Raw genomic sequence first — 15,634 nt, forward strand, 5'->3', positions numbered from 1 at the left:
TCTGGAACCCATAAAGGATTAGTGGTGAATTAGTATAGTGGAATATGGAATTTGAAAAGTGAACATGTTAGTCTGTTATTTTAATTGAAAAGGATAGTGGAAGAATAGAAGAGTGAAGGATTTAGATTTTTTTTAATGTTTCAAACTGCTCTATAATGAAAAGAAGGAATATGTTTTCACAAAATACACTATAAATGATAATGTTCCTAAACTTCCGAGAGTATTGTAGATATATGTTTTGTACACGAAACATAGTCGAACTCTGGATCACAGCATGTCAGTTATTTGACAATATATAAGCCCACCGTTGAAGTACAGAGAAAGAAGAACATGTATAAGATAAATAAATAAAAAGTAAACAGATTTACCCATAAACAGAATGTGCCCTTATATTACTCTGATTATGCCTGCCCAGACCACCAGTTGATCTGCATAGGCAACAAGAGCGGCCATTTTGAATGAATAATGTTCCCCTTCTGAATTCTATGCTTCATATCGTGAGGAAATCAATAGAAACCTTTGTCCATGAACTGGGGTATGTTTGTCTTTGTAGCAACACATTTCTCAGACTCTGAGATTCCTTTACAGGTGATATACATTGGATCAATACAGTACTTTGAGTTCTGTCTGAACCATTCTCTTCAGCCAGCAGCACCTTTCCAAGATGGCTGCCTCTTGCTAGAGTGATACAGGTGACTTAGCATTTAAACTGAGTGGCGGGAGCAGTGCACTGGCTATATCCAGTCCTTCGGGACCTGGTGGCCGCAAAGGATGCTGGGATGGGTCCGCCATTTTGTAAACGAATGACTGTTGCGTTGGCACTTTTAGAAGAGACAACATGGGCTGTGGCCTTAGGAGACAGCTGGAATAGGCAGGTAAAGACGTGCCGGGGATGGCAGCGAGGCCCGCGCAAGTGAGAGAGAGAGCACCGGGTACGAAGCTGACATTTGCTGGGCCTGAAGTACTGGGGGCGAGGTTGCGACGTGGGACCGAGAGTCAGAGGCCTTGAAGGGGTTAATCCTGCAGCCACTGGGGAACATGGGAGAAGGGGCCTGATCACAGGAAGGGGGAGGGGGGAGTGGAGGTTGTGTGGAGAGAGGGAGGACGAGGGGGAAGGAAAAGTGGAAGGTTGAGTGGAGAGAGGGAGGACGAGGGGGAAGGAAAAGTGGAAGGTTGAGTGGAGAGAGGGAGCCGGAGGGCGAAGGAAAGGGGGGCATGGAAACAATAGAAAGCATGGAATGGAAGGTCATGTCCTTGGAAGACGGCGACTCAAGAGCAAAGGCTTTCTTGAACTCTGGGCTCACCCTAGGGAGAGAATACCTGGAGGGCGGGGAGGAAAAAGGGGCAGAAGAGGCTCATAATTTCGATAACATATTTAAATACTTTATGCGATAAATGTAACTTTTTCTTATACCTGTGTGGATTATTACACTACACTTTTGTGTGTGTAAACTTTTTTTTTTACTTATGGAGGGGGGTGGTGTAGGGTTCTTGACACATGGTGGAAGCAAAGAGGAAAACAATGTTGAGTTTGTTTTGAATATAGGGCATCTGACTGGGAATTTGTGCAGTTTTCAGGTATCCTGCTGCAATGCACGCTAGTGGCCAACACCTGATAAAGCTAGGAAAGATGCCCCCATGTGAATGCTTCCAGACCCCCCTTGAGAGCTGTGCTCTGGGTCTGCAGTCCAGCTGCAGGCATTAACCAGTGTAACCAATGTTTACACCGCCTGTCATCCGCTCCCCGCTTGGCCGCCTGCCTGACCTGACCGCTGAGCTGGAAGTAATATTTACGTTTAACACTATAAGCAACATCTGCTCTAGATGGGAGGCGCTGGCTGGCTCCTGTCATCTGTGACAGACAAGGGGAGAAAGAAGCAAAGAGCGATGCAGAACGGGTTGCAGGAATGGATTGTATTGTATTGTAATCGCATTTATATAGCGCTTACTACCCCTGACGAGGCGTCAAACCACTTTTTCGGCGAGTGGAAAAAGAGGCAACGACTTAGGTATGATGGTTCAATCACTTACCGGTAAATGCATTGCGCATGGTGGTTTCTTTGCCCTAATTAATTAAGAAGCGTGGAGTTTGGGACCCACTAGCTTTCCAAGCAGATTACAAACAACCCTCCTCACTTTCTGTTTTCGCTGACTCAAGCCATCACAAGTTAGTTAGCCTGGTTCGACGGGGCGTGATTTTGGGCGTAATTCATTTGAGCAAAGGAAGCACCATGGGTAATACATTTACCGGTTAAGTAAATGAAACATTACCTCGTCGTGCACCTTGCCCTCATAAATTACTTAGGGCCTGATGTAGGTAATAGGCAAGCCCGTCTGCCCCCGTCCGTGCCTGGACCGCACACAGCGCCAGACCCCCCTCGCCCCTGCGATCACCACACCGACTGATGCCATTACACCGCCAGCACCCTCCACGCAATCAACACCGAAAGACCGCACACCTGCTTCCTGGCTTTCCCGAAGCACACCAAAGGACCTTTCTCCTGCCGGAGCTGCAGCTTCACCAGCCTCTGAGCTGCCAAACCGCCCACCGTGACAGAACACAACCACCTCAGATGCATACTACTAAACAACCGCTCCACACGCCACCACGCCATCAAACTCTGGGTCCTGCTCGACACATCCTTCCTGGACGTCGCCTTTCTGACAGAGACCTGGATGAACGCTTCCTCTGCACCCGACATTGCCATAGCCAACCCGGACGGCTACAAGATCACCCGCAGGGACCGCTCCAACGGAGTAGGAGGTGGAATCGCCATTGTCCACAAGAACACCCTCAAGGTCTCGACCAGCACCGATGACAAACTCAACACCGCCGAATATCTGGACTTCCAGATCCACACCTAAGTGAGAAGGAGTGAACCTGCACCTTGAAGATAGGACCACAAAAGTGACTCCAAGAACTCCGGTATCCGCAACAAAGCCCTGGAATGGACTCGCTCCTTCCTCACCAGCCGGACACAGTGAGTTAGACTAGTAGCGTTCCACTCTGAACCCACAGAGATCCGCTGCGGAGTGCCCCATGCTCCTCCCAGAGCCCTACTCTCTTCAACATCTACATGGCTCCACTCGCAGCTATCGCAGGAACCACAGACTAAACATCGTCTCCTACACCAACAACACCCAGCTTAATCTTTTCCCTTGCAAGCGAACCCACTGTCGCCAAGAGCAACTTCCACGACGCGATGAAGGCTGTCGCCCCATTGATGATGAACAGCCGCCTCAAGCACAACTCAGAGAAAACCGAAGACCACATCATGGGCTACACCTCCTCCGCATGGGATGACTTCTGGTAGCCCGCAGCACGTGGAACCCCTCCCCCGCGAAATCTCAGCATCATCCTGGTCTCCTCGATCACCCTGAGCCGCCAAATTAACACCATCTCATCATCCTGTTTCCACAAGTTACGCCTGCGCTGAAAGATCTTCAAGTGGATCCCCTCTGAGTCTTGACAGATGGTCATCCACGCGCTCACCAGCAGCTGGCTACGGCAAAGCACTCTACGCCGGTATCACCCAGAAACTTCCAAAGAAACTGCAAAACATTCAGAATGCCTCCGCCAGACTTACCCCCGCCGGCCACATCACCGGCCACCTGAGACCTCCACTGGCTCCCAGTCAGCCAAAGAGTCCTCTTCAAGCTCCTCACAGATGCCTACAAAGCCCTACACGATGCGAGACCTGCATACCTTAACCACCGCCTCGTATTCCACGCACCCACCAGAGACCCGTTCACCCCAACTTACCCTGGCTACCGTCCAACATATCCGCAAGACCGTGGCCGGAGAAAAATCCTTCTCCTACCTCGCAGCAAAGACCTGGAATACCCTCACTCTCTACCTCAGGCAATCACTGTCACTATTCAGGAAGGACCTCAAGACCTGGCTCTTCGACTGAACCTAAGCACCTTTGACGGACCAGCTCCTCCCCCCTGCTCCTTGAGACCCTTACAGGTGACTAGTCGCGCTATACAAGCCACCTGATTGATTGGAAGGGCTAGTTGGGGGAGAGCCTCAGGGACAGAAAAGGCTCCAATCACCCTGCATGTGGAATTTTACTGCTGTGATTTCTGCCCCCTTCTTCTCAAGTGTGGCACCCCAATTCTGGACCCTTAAAAGTGGACATGAAGGTTCTCTGTAAGCCCAGCTGTGGTCTTTGAGAAATACAGATGCATGATGATGCATCTCTGCATTGGAACTGCCGCTGCGCAATACCTCCCCTATGCAGGACCCCATAGTTATTTGCAACAGCCACTATGCGATGCCTCCTCAGTACAGGAATTCGCATCACAGCCCCACAGTTCCTTGGAACCGCTGCTGTGCGACACAACCTTGAGGAAGGACCCACAGCACTTCAGAACCGCAGCAGCACAATGCATCCTTGACGCACAACCTCACATTGCAGCCGCAGCTCATTGGAATCACCAATGCTGGACGCATCCTCAGTGCGGGATCTTGCAAAGCTCCGCAACCAAGATTTAAGGTACTTTGGTCAGCAGGCATAACCAATCAATCAATCAATCAAAGCATTTATAAAGCGCACTACTCACCCGGGGGGTCTCAAGGCGCTAGGGGAGGGGGGGGGTCCGCTACTGCTCGAACAGCCAGGTCTTGAGCTGCTTCCTGAAGGCAAGGTGGTCCTGGGTCAGGCAGAGGTGGGTCGGGAGGGAGTTCCAAGTCTTGGCGGCCAGGAAGGAGAAGGACCTTCCTCCTGTGGTGGCTCTTCGGATGCGGGGGACTGCGGCGAGGGCGTGGCCGGTCGATCGAAACTGGCGTGTGGGAGCGTAGAAGTTGAGGCGGCTGTTGAGGTATCCTGGGCCTTGGTTGTGTAGGGCTTTGTGTGCGTGGGTGAGGAGACGGAAGGTGATTCTCTTGTTGACCGGGAGCCAGTGCAGATCTCTCAGGTGTCCGGAGATGTGGTTGCGACGGGGGATGTCCAGGATGAGTCATGCTGAGGCGTTCTGAATCCGCTGGAGTCTCTTCTGGAGTTTGGCGGTGGTTCCGGCGTAGAGCGAGTTGCCGTAGTCCAGTCGGCTGGTGACGAGGGCCTGGGTGACCGTCTTCCTGGTCTCGGTGGGGATCCACCGGAAGATCTTACGTAGCATGCGCAGGATGTTGAAGCATGACGAGGAGATGGCGTTGGCTTGTCTAGTCATGGAGAGGGAGGAGTCCAGGATGAAGCCCAGGTTGCGGCGTGGTCTGTTGGTATGAGTGCACTGCCCAGGGCGGGGGGCCACCAGGAGTCGTCCCAGGCGGAGGGTGAAGACCCCAGGATGAGGACTTCCATCTTGTCCAAGTTCAGTTTCAGGCGGCTGTTCATCATCCACTTGGCTACGTCTGTCATTCCTTCATGTAGGTTGGCTCTGGCGGTGGCGGGGTCGTTGGTGAGGGAGAGGATCAGCTGGGTGTCGTCGGCGTAGGAGATGATGTTGAGGTTGTGTTGGCGTGCGATGGCTGCGAGGGGGCTCATGTAGACGTTGAAGAGGGTTGGGCTGAGCGAGGAGCCTTGAGGAACGCCGCAGATGACTTCGGTGGCTTCTGATCTGAACGGGGGGAGGCGGACTCTCTGTGTCCTTCCGGCGAGGAACGAGACGATCCGTTCCAGTGCCTTCTCCTGGATTCCGACGTTGCTGAGGCGCTGCACTAGGGTACGGTGGCAGACAGTGTCGAAGGCCGCGGAGAGGTCTAGGAGGATGAGGGCCGCTGTTTCTCCGTTGTCGAGTAGGGCTCGGATGTCGTCGGTGGCTGCGATCAGGGCGGTCTCGGTGCTGTGGTTGGCCCGGAAGCCGGACTGCGAGAGTTCGAGGGATCCGTTGGTCTGAGGAAGGCGGCCAGCTGCTTGTTGACGGTCTTCTCGATGACTTTTGCAGGGAACGGGAGCAGCGAGATGGGGCGGTAGTTCTTGAGGTCGGTGGGGTCGGCTGATGGCTTCTTAAGTAGAGCGCTGAGTTCGGCGTGCTTCCAGCTCTCCGGGAAGGTAGCGGTGTTGAAGGAGGTGTTGATGATGTCCCGCAGGTGGGGTGCGATGACATCGTCGGCCTTGTTGAAGACGTGGTGGGGGCAGGGGTCGGTCGGAGATCCGGAGTGGATGGAGTTCATCGTGCGGATGGTGTCTTCGGTGCTGATCGGGGCCAAGTGCGGAGGGTGGTGGTGGGGGGCGGTGGTTCAGTCGTGGCGTGCGTCGGTTGAGTGCTGAAGCTGTTGTGTATGTCCGCGATCTTGTTGTAGAAGTAGGAGGCGAGGGAGTTGCAGAGGTCTTGCGAAGGGGTGATGTCGTTGTTTCCGGCGTTTGGGTTGGAGATCTCTTTGACGATTTTGAAAAGTTCCTTGCTGTTGTGTGCGTTGTTGTCCAGTCGTTCCTTGAATGCAGTTTTCTTGGTGGCGTGGATCAGTTGGTGGTGTTTTCGGGTGGCGTGCTTGAGGGCAGTCATGTTGTTTGGTGTTGGGACTCTGCGCCAGGCTTTCTCGATTGCTCGGCAGTTCTTCTTGGAGCTCTTGAGTTCGTCGGTGAACCATGGGGCTTTCTTGCTGGTGGGTCTGCTAGGCGGGGTCTTCAGAGGGGCGAGGTCGTCTGCGCAATTGCTGATCCATTTTGCGAGGTTGGTGGCCGCCTGGCTTGGGTTCGTTGCGCTGGTGGGAGGGTTCATGCTCAGGGAAGTCGCAAGCTGGTCGGCTGTAATCTTGTTCCAGTTTCTGCGTGCAACCTGTTGCTGGTGGGTCGTGGTCCTTCTGAAGCTGAAGTGGACGCAGCTGTGGTCCGTCCAGTGGAGTCCGGTGGCGTGGCAGAAGGTGATGTCCTTGCTGGATGAGAACACGGGGTCGAGTGTGTGTCCGGCGAGGTGGGTGGGTGTGGTCACCAGCTGCTTGAGACCGAGGTTGGCGAGGTTGTCCAGCAGGGTGGTGGTGTTGCGGTCATTGTTGTTCTCCAGGTGGAAGTTGAGGTCCCCGAGGAGGATGTAGTCAGCGGAGAAGAGGGCGTGCGGGCTGATGACGTCGGCGATGTCTTTGCTGAATTGTGTGCGTGGTCCCGGGGGTCTGTAGATGAGGGTGCCTCTGAGGGTGGTCTTGGGGTTGACGTGGATCTGGAAGTGCAGGTGTTCGACGGGTGCGAGGGTGTCGTCGGTGTTGGTCGTGATGCGGATGGTGTTCCTGTGGATGATGGCGATGCCTCCTCCTGTCTGGTTGACGCGGTCCCTCCGGATGATCTTGTAGCCGTCCGGGATGGCGATGTCGGGCGATGAGGAGGCGTTCATCCAGGTTTCCGTGAGGAAGGCGACGTCTGGGGTTGTGGTGTCGAGCAGGTTCCAGAGCTCGACGGCGTGTCTGTGGATGGAGCGGGTGTTGAGCAGGATGCACTTGAGGTGGTTGCTGCTGGTGTTCGGCTTGGTCGGTGCTGGTGTAGTGCAGGTCTGGATGAAGGCGAACTTGCAGGAGTGGCAGCAGAAGGGTCCGTGGGTGCGTCTCCGGGTGGCTTGATAGCAGCCCGGGATTCGACTGGCTTTGAGTGCGTAGAGTTCGGTGGCGTCGTAGGTCCGGCGGGTGGGCTGGTGTCTGCGGGAGACAGGGGTCCTGGCCCTGGGCGCGGTCCAGGCGCGGACGGGCGTAGACGGGCTTACCTTAGGCGCGCCTTCGGCGCACAATCGGCGCGCCCGCTGCGCGTGCACGCTGCGCCTTTGCCACTCTGCCGTATGTGGAGAGTGGGGGGGCGGAGCGAGGGAGGAGCAGCTGGGAGGCGGGAGCGGGGCGGCGAATGGGAAGGGCTGCAGAGGGAAGGGGCGGGGCCGCAGGGGGCAGCGGCGGGGAGCGGGGAGGTGGCGGGAAGCGCGGCAGGGGCTGGGGGTGACAAGAGGGGGACAAAATCACAGGGGTACAAAATTTAAACAACACGGGGAGCAGGAAATAAACAAGGAGCAGAGAACACACCGGGGTAAAAAACAATTGGAATCACAGAGGTACAAGAATAAACAGCACGGGGAACAGAAAGTAAACTAGGAGCAGAGAACACACCGGGGGAAAAAACAATCGGAATCGCAAATACAAACGCGGCGCAGGCGGGGCAAGAGCAGCCACAGCGGTGTTACAGGATCACAGCTGCGGGCAGCGGCACTTGGCGGGAACGAGGGGCAGCCTGGGCTCACTCACGAGGAGTGTGCGCGGTGCGTGGGGGTGACCGGCCCAGAGGGACAGAGGCCACTCCCACGCACAACTTGTTCTCTGTATTCTTCCTGCGTTAATCGTGGTCGACCTGAACTTGTGACTTTGTTTGGGTCCGGCATGACCAGATGCCCACAGTTTGTGCTTTGTGTATTTAGGCACTATTTTTATTTAAACCTTTAAAATTGCACATCACCGGTTCTACTAACTGGATTTTTGTTGTTTTGATGTCAAATAAGTTATTAAATGTTACTCTGTTTCTCTAAATTTGTGTTGTGTTTTCACTTTATAACTGTTTGAAGTGCTGCATAAATACTTTACACACTGCCTATAAGTTAAGCCTGCCTGTTTTTTTGTGCTAAGCTACCAGAGGGGTGAGCACAGGGTAATTTTGGGTTTGCTTGTGTGTCACCTTGGCAAGGGTTGTGGTTGCTGCTTGAGTAGGATTTCACCCCCTCAAACAGTTACCCAATTGCCTATAATGGGTTGGCCAGCATTCTGGAAACTGCATTCTCTAGCATGTGCTGGACTTGAGAAGCCGTTAACAATGCTGGACTACTAGGGGATTCTGCCCTTGGATGGATCTCTGCCTCCCTCTGAGTCTGGAGCGCGAGACCTACGACTCTTCTGTTTCTCAGTTCTCTTTCCCCTGACATCTTCTCAGCACCTTGTATATCACACAAAAGGTCTGGTATCCAGCTGATGCTTAACAAACTTCAGCTGACCAGACCCTGTGACCAACAGAGACTGAGTAGCCAGCTTAGAAAAGTTTAAAAGTACTGGGTTATTACCTGACCTCTCTTTCACTCAAAGTGCTCCGCCGCCTCCACGGACTCCTCAAGAGAACACTTCTACTGTAACCTCTCCCGAACCTGGAAGTTGCCCTCTACTGCATTGGGCTGGGCATGCCTGTGAGAAGTTGGCCTGGCATATGCTGTCCACTATTCTAGTGGGCACCTTGCACCAGTCCAGGGCTCGACAAATCATAAAAAATGCTCTAGACCTGCAGGTCTAGTAGACTACAAAATCTCCTCGACCTAACTTAAATGAACTTGACCTCAAACTCTGAAAACTGAGCAAATGTGACAAGTTAACAAGATTTAAAAGCATTTTTATTGCTCATTTACTTTATGAGCAATAAAGATGCCTTTAAATCTTGCTATCTTGTCACATTTCCTCTGCTTTCAGAGGCAGAGGTCAAGTGTCAAGTTTGTATTCCTACTCGCCAGGAAGGGCGAGTAGGACCTAAAAATAGCTCGTCCTTAATCAATCTCACTCGCAAATGCGAGCGGTGGAGTGAATTTTTCGAGCCCTGCCGTCCAAACGACCCTTATTGATGGTAGGTTTAAAGACAACCTATATAGAAAGCTATCCTAGTGGTAGCTGTGGAGAGCAGCCTTCATGACCAAATGAAAGGAGAACTACACCAGATATATATATAAAATATATTTATTCATTCTAAACACATCCCTCTAGTCTCTTTATGAGGCTAGAGGCAAAAGTACATTCAGTAAACTTATTTAGCACACAGTAAATTAGCACAATATATATTGAGCCCGAGGGGCGTACCAAACCATATACCAAGAAAGTGGTATAAGAACCACGACTGACATAGATACAAGGCCTAGAGCCTTTAGAACTACCAGGACCACCAGGAACCACCCAAGGTAGTGACACAGGGGACCCACGGGGGACGCGTGCAGTGTCTAAACACAGCCACGAATCACCATTAACTTCAATGGGGAAAGTCGCGGTTGGAATTGTAAAGATTAACTTAGAAGAGGACTTGAAGCACCCCTTTGGAACTAGGAGGTTCTAGAGCCAACACCCATGGGAGTACTCGAGTTACCTCACCCAGGGAAGCTGGGAGCGTGTCAGGTTTCGTCGTCGATTTCAATGTAGAGCTGCTGCAAAATGCTGCTGGCGTCCAAGTGGTAAGTGTCCGGGTAGATTGAAGGGTGGATCGGAGATGTGAAGAACCTGAAAGCAGAGGGGACAGAGTCTGGGTCACTTGACAGTGACCAGGAAGGCGATGAGAAGATGCCTACCGATGTCAGGTGATTTCAGGTGAAGAAGGTGAAGCTTGACTCTTCAGCCACGAGGACCAGGAGGCGTCGACGACAATCAGGAGCTGGATTTGAGCTGTTCCACAAAGGATGTCAAGTGCTGCAGTGTCAGTATGCGGATTGGACCCAACAAGCCTTGGCAACAGCAACCCATGCAGAAAGCAAAAGATTGGCTTTGGTGCAGACCAGCAACGTCTGAGGGACTCATCACTTGGTGGGGAGTCAGGGCACGTCTGAAGCAACCAGGAAAGCCCAAGAAACAAAAGAGTTACCTTTGTGGGGACCCACCAGTTGACGGACCAGGGATCGCGAAGGAGCCTCAAGCAGAAATGCTAGAAGTGGGCCCACGGGACACTCGTGGAGTGTAGGCCCACAAGCTTCAGTGCAAATGGTGTTCGGGCTTGGACTAAAAGTAGCCCGACGCACAACTTCGGGAAAGCTCGGGAAGTCAATGCACTTACAAATGTGTACGGTGTCCAGGAGTCCCGGTTCCACGTCACTCGTGAGGGCTGCGGGTCTCAGCTTTGCTGGGATCTCGTGTCGGCCTCTGAGAAGTCTGGAAGTCAGTGTCCTGAGTCGCAAATCCATTGGGATCCAGCGGGAGCCTTGGAAATGCAGACCGGCAAGATGCTTCTTTGGTGCTTGTTTGAACAGGTGAGTGACTCCTTGACCCCAAGGGAGATTCTTCCGTCTTCTAGTCGAAATAGAATGTCGTAGTTCCAAGATATATGTTGCAGAGTTTCGTCCAGGTGTAATCTGAAGTCCTAAGGACTGGGGTCCCATACTTATACTAAGAAAGGGGGTTGGACATACTCTGGGGATTCACCTATGGGGGGTCTGGGGAGAGGGGTGGTTACACCACTTTCCCTTTGTCCAGTTTCATGCCAGAGTAGGGGCTGAGTGCCCCTGCAACCGGTTTGAACTGGGGTATGCACAGGGACACCAGGTGCCGCCCCCCCCCCCCCCGGCACTGTCCGAAATGCATTCTCTGAATGCACCCACCCAGCCCCAATACACTAAAACCTGTCTGGGAGGTGGTTACACCTCCCTGTGACAGGAAACCTATTGTCCAGGCCTCCCCTGCCGGAGTTTCGTCCAGCGGCAGGAGGTCAGACCCGTGTCTGTGGCATCCATTTTGTGATGCCAGGGCTCTTTTAAACTATTACTGATTTGGCCAGTGTGTACATGTCTCTCCCTCTAGAAGGGTGGAATTCTACCACCGCCGACGGCGGGGGGGTAGGATTCCAAGGTGTTTGACACCAAACACAACATGTTTCCATGCAGCCATTCCAATGTTAGCATTTACAGCGAAGTTATAGTGCACTTAATAGTATATGGCCTGGCTGCATCACAGAACAGCCTCAGAGAGTAGATTTCGAAAGCTGCAAAGGGGTCCTGCTTATGTATGGGCACCCTCTCACACAAAACCAAGCACTCTGCCTTCAGGATTGATAAGGCCTGCCATAGGAGGGACATGTAGGATTATATTTGTCAGTGATTAAAGGTAGATATAGGTAACCTATATCTTAGTAAGGGGTGCCTGCACCACCATACCCAGGCTGCAGTAGCAGACCTGTGGTGCCATTTTGGAAGGCTTCCCAGGGGTGGCATAATACATAAGTAAGTAAGTAAGTATTTATTTGTTAATTAATAAAAATCATTACAATTAAGAAGAGATAAAAAACAACCGAGTAAAACAAACATATACAGTGGTAGATGACCATTCCATCAAAACATTCATACATTACGCAAATAATTAAAATACATCAGTCTTACTAAAATGCCTTATAGTTGCCCCAAAAACTATTATAGCAGCATTTACATAAAGTGACTTGTGTTGGCAGATACCGATTTTTTGCTGTAATTCATATAAGAACAATAATAAAATACAACATTATTACATTACACAACAATTAAAATACATAAGACTCACTAAAAGTGCCTTATAAATACTCCAAGAACTAATATAGCAGCATTTACATAAAGTGACTTTTGTTAGCAGTTGCAATTGCATATGCAAAATGTAACTATATTCCATATGCAAGCAATACGAAAAAGTGCAATATGCATGACTATATTAAAATATACTCCTAGTCCCTTAAGCTAAATTAACACTTTGCATCCAATGATCCTTAAGTTATGTTTCTTTACATATTTTATATCGCAATACAATTATTTATCCGTTCTACTCCCTTGAGTTTCTTCTCTGCAATAATAATAAACTTAACAAAAAGATAAGTAAGTTTAATATTCTCTCCACTCAAACAGGTAATAATTGCTTGTCTACATGTTCTAATTCTTAATTCATTAAAGATCGATTTTAAGATGGATTTCCGAGCGTCTGCCAATGCTGAGCATAAGGTTACTATATGGATTATTGTGTCATTCCTTTGCCTACAAAGCCTGCAAATGCTTGATGGCCATTGATTTTCCCATTTTGGTAAGCCATCCTTTGTCGGATATCTTCCCAACCTTAAGCGCATAAATTTATTCTTGAACCTTGGTTTTAAGTGATAAACTAAATAGGGTTGAGGCATCAGCTTACCAAAGGAATTAGCAATTGACCAGAAATGATTTATTTTCCTTAATTCTTCTTTGTCAGCTATGGCCGTTAATAGTGTGGCCATTTGATTAATTTCTTTTTTTAAAACTACTTTACTCCTCATTTCATTTTCTAAATTAGTGCAATCAAAATTATGTAAGCATTCAGTTAGGTAGAGCTGCCAGTTTTTTGAGTATTCTCCTTCTGATATTTCGAGCCAACAACGCTTTGCTAAAGATCCTTCCTCCGAGCGGGCTAATGTTATTAAGGACTTCAGAAATGCCGATTGACGCGCCACAAATTGTTTTTTCAATCCAAATTCCAATCTTATGTTTGCTCGACTGATATATTTAGGAATTTTAAAAACAGCTTTATAAGTTCTAATTTCTATGTCGTCGAGCACTTTCGCGTCTTTACCCTGAAAGATAAGTGAGCAGTAGTCCAAAGATGGAATTAACTTTCCTCTCATCACCTTCATCAAATGATCATAATTAGGGCATAATAATTTGTCTCTTAGTTTCCTAAAGGCAAATGCAAGAGAACAACCCTTGGCTTCAAGGTTATTAAAATGTTGTTTAAATTTTAGGCCGTCATCAAACGTAATCCCAAGGTATTTATAAGATTTCACATTTTCAATTAACAGGCCATTAATATTCCACTCTTTAGTCCTATGTTTCCCTTTACCCATAGTCATTATTTTTGTCTTTTTTGTATTAATTATTAGTCCATTTTGTTTAACATAGCCACTAAAAGAGTCAATTAACCTTTTTAACCCTATTTCTGTTTGGCTCAATAAAATAGTATCATCTGCATATTGCAGGTATTTAATTTCTTGACTCTGAATAAAAGGCGAATGTGAATTACTATCTTTAAGATGGGCTGGCAAATCTGCCATAAAAAGATTAAAAAGGCAAGGAGCCAACACACAGCCTTGCTTTAATCCCACATTCGTATCCAATCGACGGGTCATATGCTTTCCATCGCCAATTTTGATCTGTACCCAGGTCTGGGAGTATAAAAGTATAATCATCGATAATAGAGATTCTGGAATACCCCAATTCCTTAACTTACCCCAGAGAATATTTTGCGGCACAGAATCAAAGGCGGCTTTTAAATCGATAAAACACACATATAATCTTTGCATCCTGGTTTTGGCTCTCTCACCTAGTAATGTTAGTAAAATCAAATTGGTATGGGTAGATTCTCCCTTTCTAAACCCAGTTTGGAAATTGGGGATACGATCTTCCATTGATGCCCAGGCCTCTAGTTCTTCCAACAGGCAACTAGCAAATATTTTTGCTTCTACATCGGTGAGTGTAATTAAACGATAATTGGCTGGATTATCCTGTGGGCCACTTTTATATATCGGTTGAATAACACTCCCATGCCAAGATAGCGGAATAACACTGGTTTTAAGAACTTCATTAAAGAGAAGCATTAGCAGCTCTGGCCAGTTACTTATATCAGCTTTAAATATTACGTTCGGGATACCATTTGGACCTGGTGCTCCGTTGGATCTAATCTTATTTATCCTTTTTTTTACTTTATCGAGCGACCAGGGCCCCAAATCCACTCTACATTGGGAAGGGGGAATACTACCCTCACTCCCTCTATCTATTATTTTATGCATATCAATTGGACTATCATTAAAGCATTTATCATTATCTAGGCATTGGGTATCTATTTTCTTATTAAAGTAGCTCACCCAACTCACTTCATCAACATTAGCACTATTGCTTCTATTATTGCCGTTCTCCATGTTATTAATAATGCTCCAAAATAATCGTAAATCTTTAGATTTACAAGCATGATGGACTTTTGCCCATGTTGTTTCATAAAAACCTTGCTTAGCCCTCCAGATTTCCCTTTTATATCTCTGTTTTAACTCTCTGATTTTAAACGATGCAATTTGCAACAATAGCCTATTTTTGTTCCGGTGCAGTGATCTTATCTCTTTATTAAGCTTTCTTTTTTGATATAGTAAATGAGAAGAGTACCATCCTGGTTTCTTAGGATTTAATATAATACCATTAGAGGGCTTATCTCTAGCAGATTTAGCCAACAGTTCATCACATAAATGTGCCCATAAGTCAACCATAGTTTCCCCTTCGTCATAAGCTGCATGAACATCCTGGATTAAACAGTCAAGAACTCTCAAGATTTTATCCTCAGTTTTAGCATTCCATGTTAACCTTTTAAGATTAAAGGATGTTGGTGCTTTTACCAGAATCTTAGTTTCTGGTAAATGGTCTAGATCTATATCAAAATTGATCACTTGAGGATTGTGATCACTTTCAATTCTTGGGGCAATCTCGTAGCTTTTTACTAATTTATATAATTTCTCTGACATTATAGTGTAGTCTATTACAGAGGAGCTATCTGCTTTGTTGAAAGTCGGAATATTATCAAGGTCATGCATAATCTTTAAGTTGTATTTTTTAAACTCACAATCCGTCCATTGAGTTAACCATTTTGAGTCTATTGTCTGCCTTTTAAGAGCAACAAAGTGCATATTAAAATCACCAGAAATAATAAATACTGAATCCAAGTGCTCATACTATAATGTTTTTATCATCCCCCAAAGCTGAGTAATTTGGGTAGATCTAACCTTCTTTTTGCAACTTAAATACACATTTATCAAAATAATTGAGTGACTTGCTATTAATTTAACGCACTGTAACCATTTTACATGAAGGTCAATTTCAAAGTGAGAGGCTTTTAGTTTTGATGATATATATATGGAAAGACCACCACATGGGCGACCTGAGTTGGCTTCTCGTGTTGCAACATTACTGTATTCAACATAACCTATAAAAGGTTCTTTTGACGTGATCCAAGTTTCCTGAAACATCAGTA

General features: G+C 48.3%; 1 protein-coding gene across 7 annotated transcripts in view; it reads left to right on the forward strand.

Moving 5' to 3' along the window:
- The first annotated feature begins 758 nt into the window (after positions 1-758).
- The window catches only part of LOC144784933 (exocyst complex component 1-like), a 1,012,560-nt gene continuing 997,684 nt past the window's right edge, over positions 759-15,634 (forward strand). For 5 of the 7 annotated variants that reach the window (XM_078664045.1, XM_078664043.1, XM_078664049.1 and 2 more), the window contains exon 1: positions 785-932. The gene's annotated coding sequence lies outside the window, so the exon portion shown is untranslated. Of the gene's footprint in view, positions 933-15,634 lie in introns of all 7 variants that reach the window. The other 2 variants (XM_078664046.1, XM_078664044.1) reach the window with 1 other exon arrangement.

The sequence above is a fragment of the Lissotriton helveticus genome, chromosome 10 (genome assembly GCF_964261635.1).
Source record: "Lissotriton helveticus chromosome 10, aLisHel1.1, whole genome shotgun sequence".
NCBI lineage: Eukaryota > Metazoa > Chordata > Amphibia > Caudata > Salamandridae > Lissotriton > Lissotriton helveticus.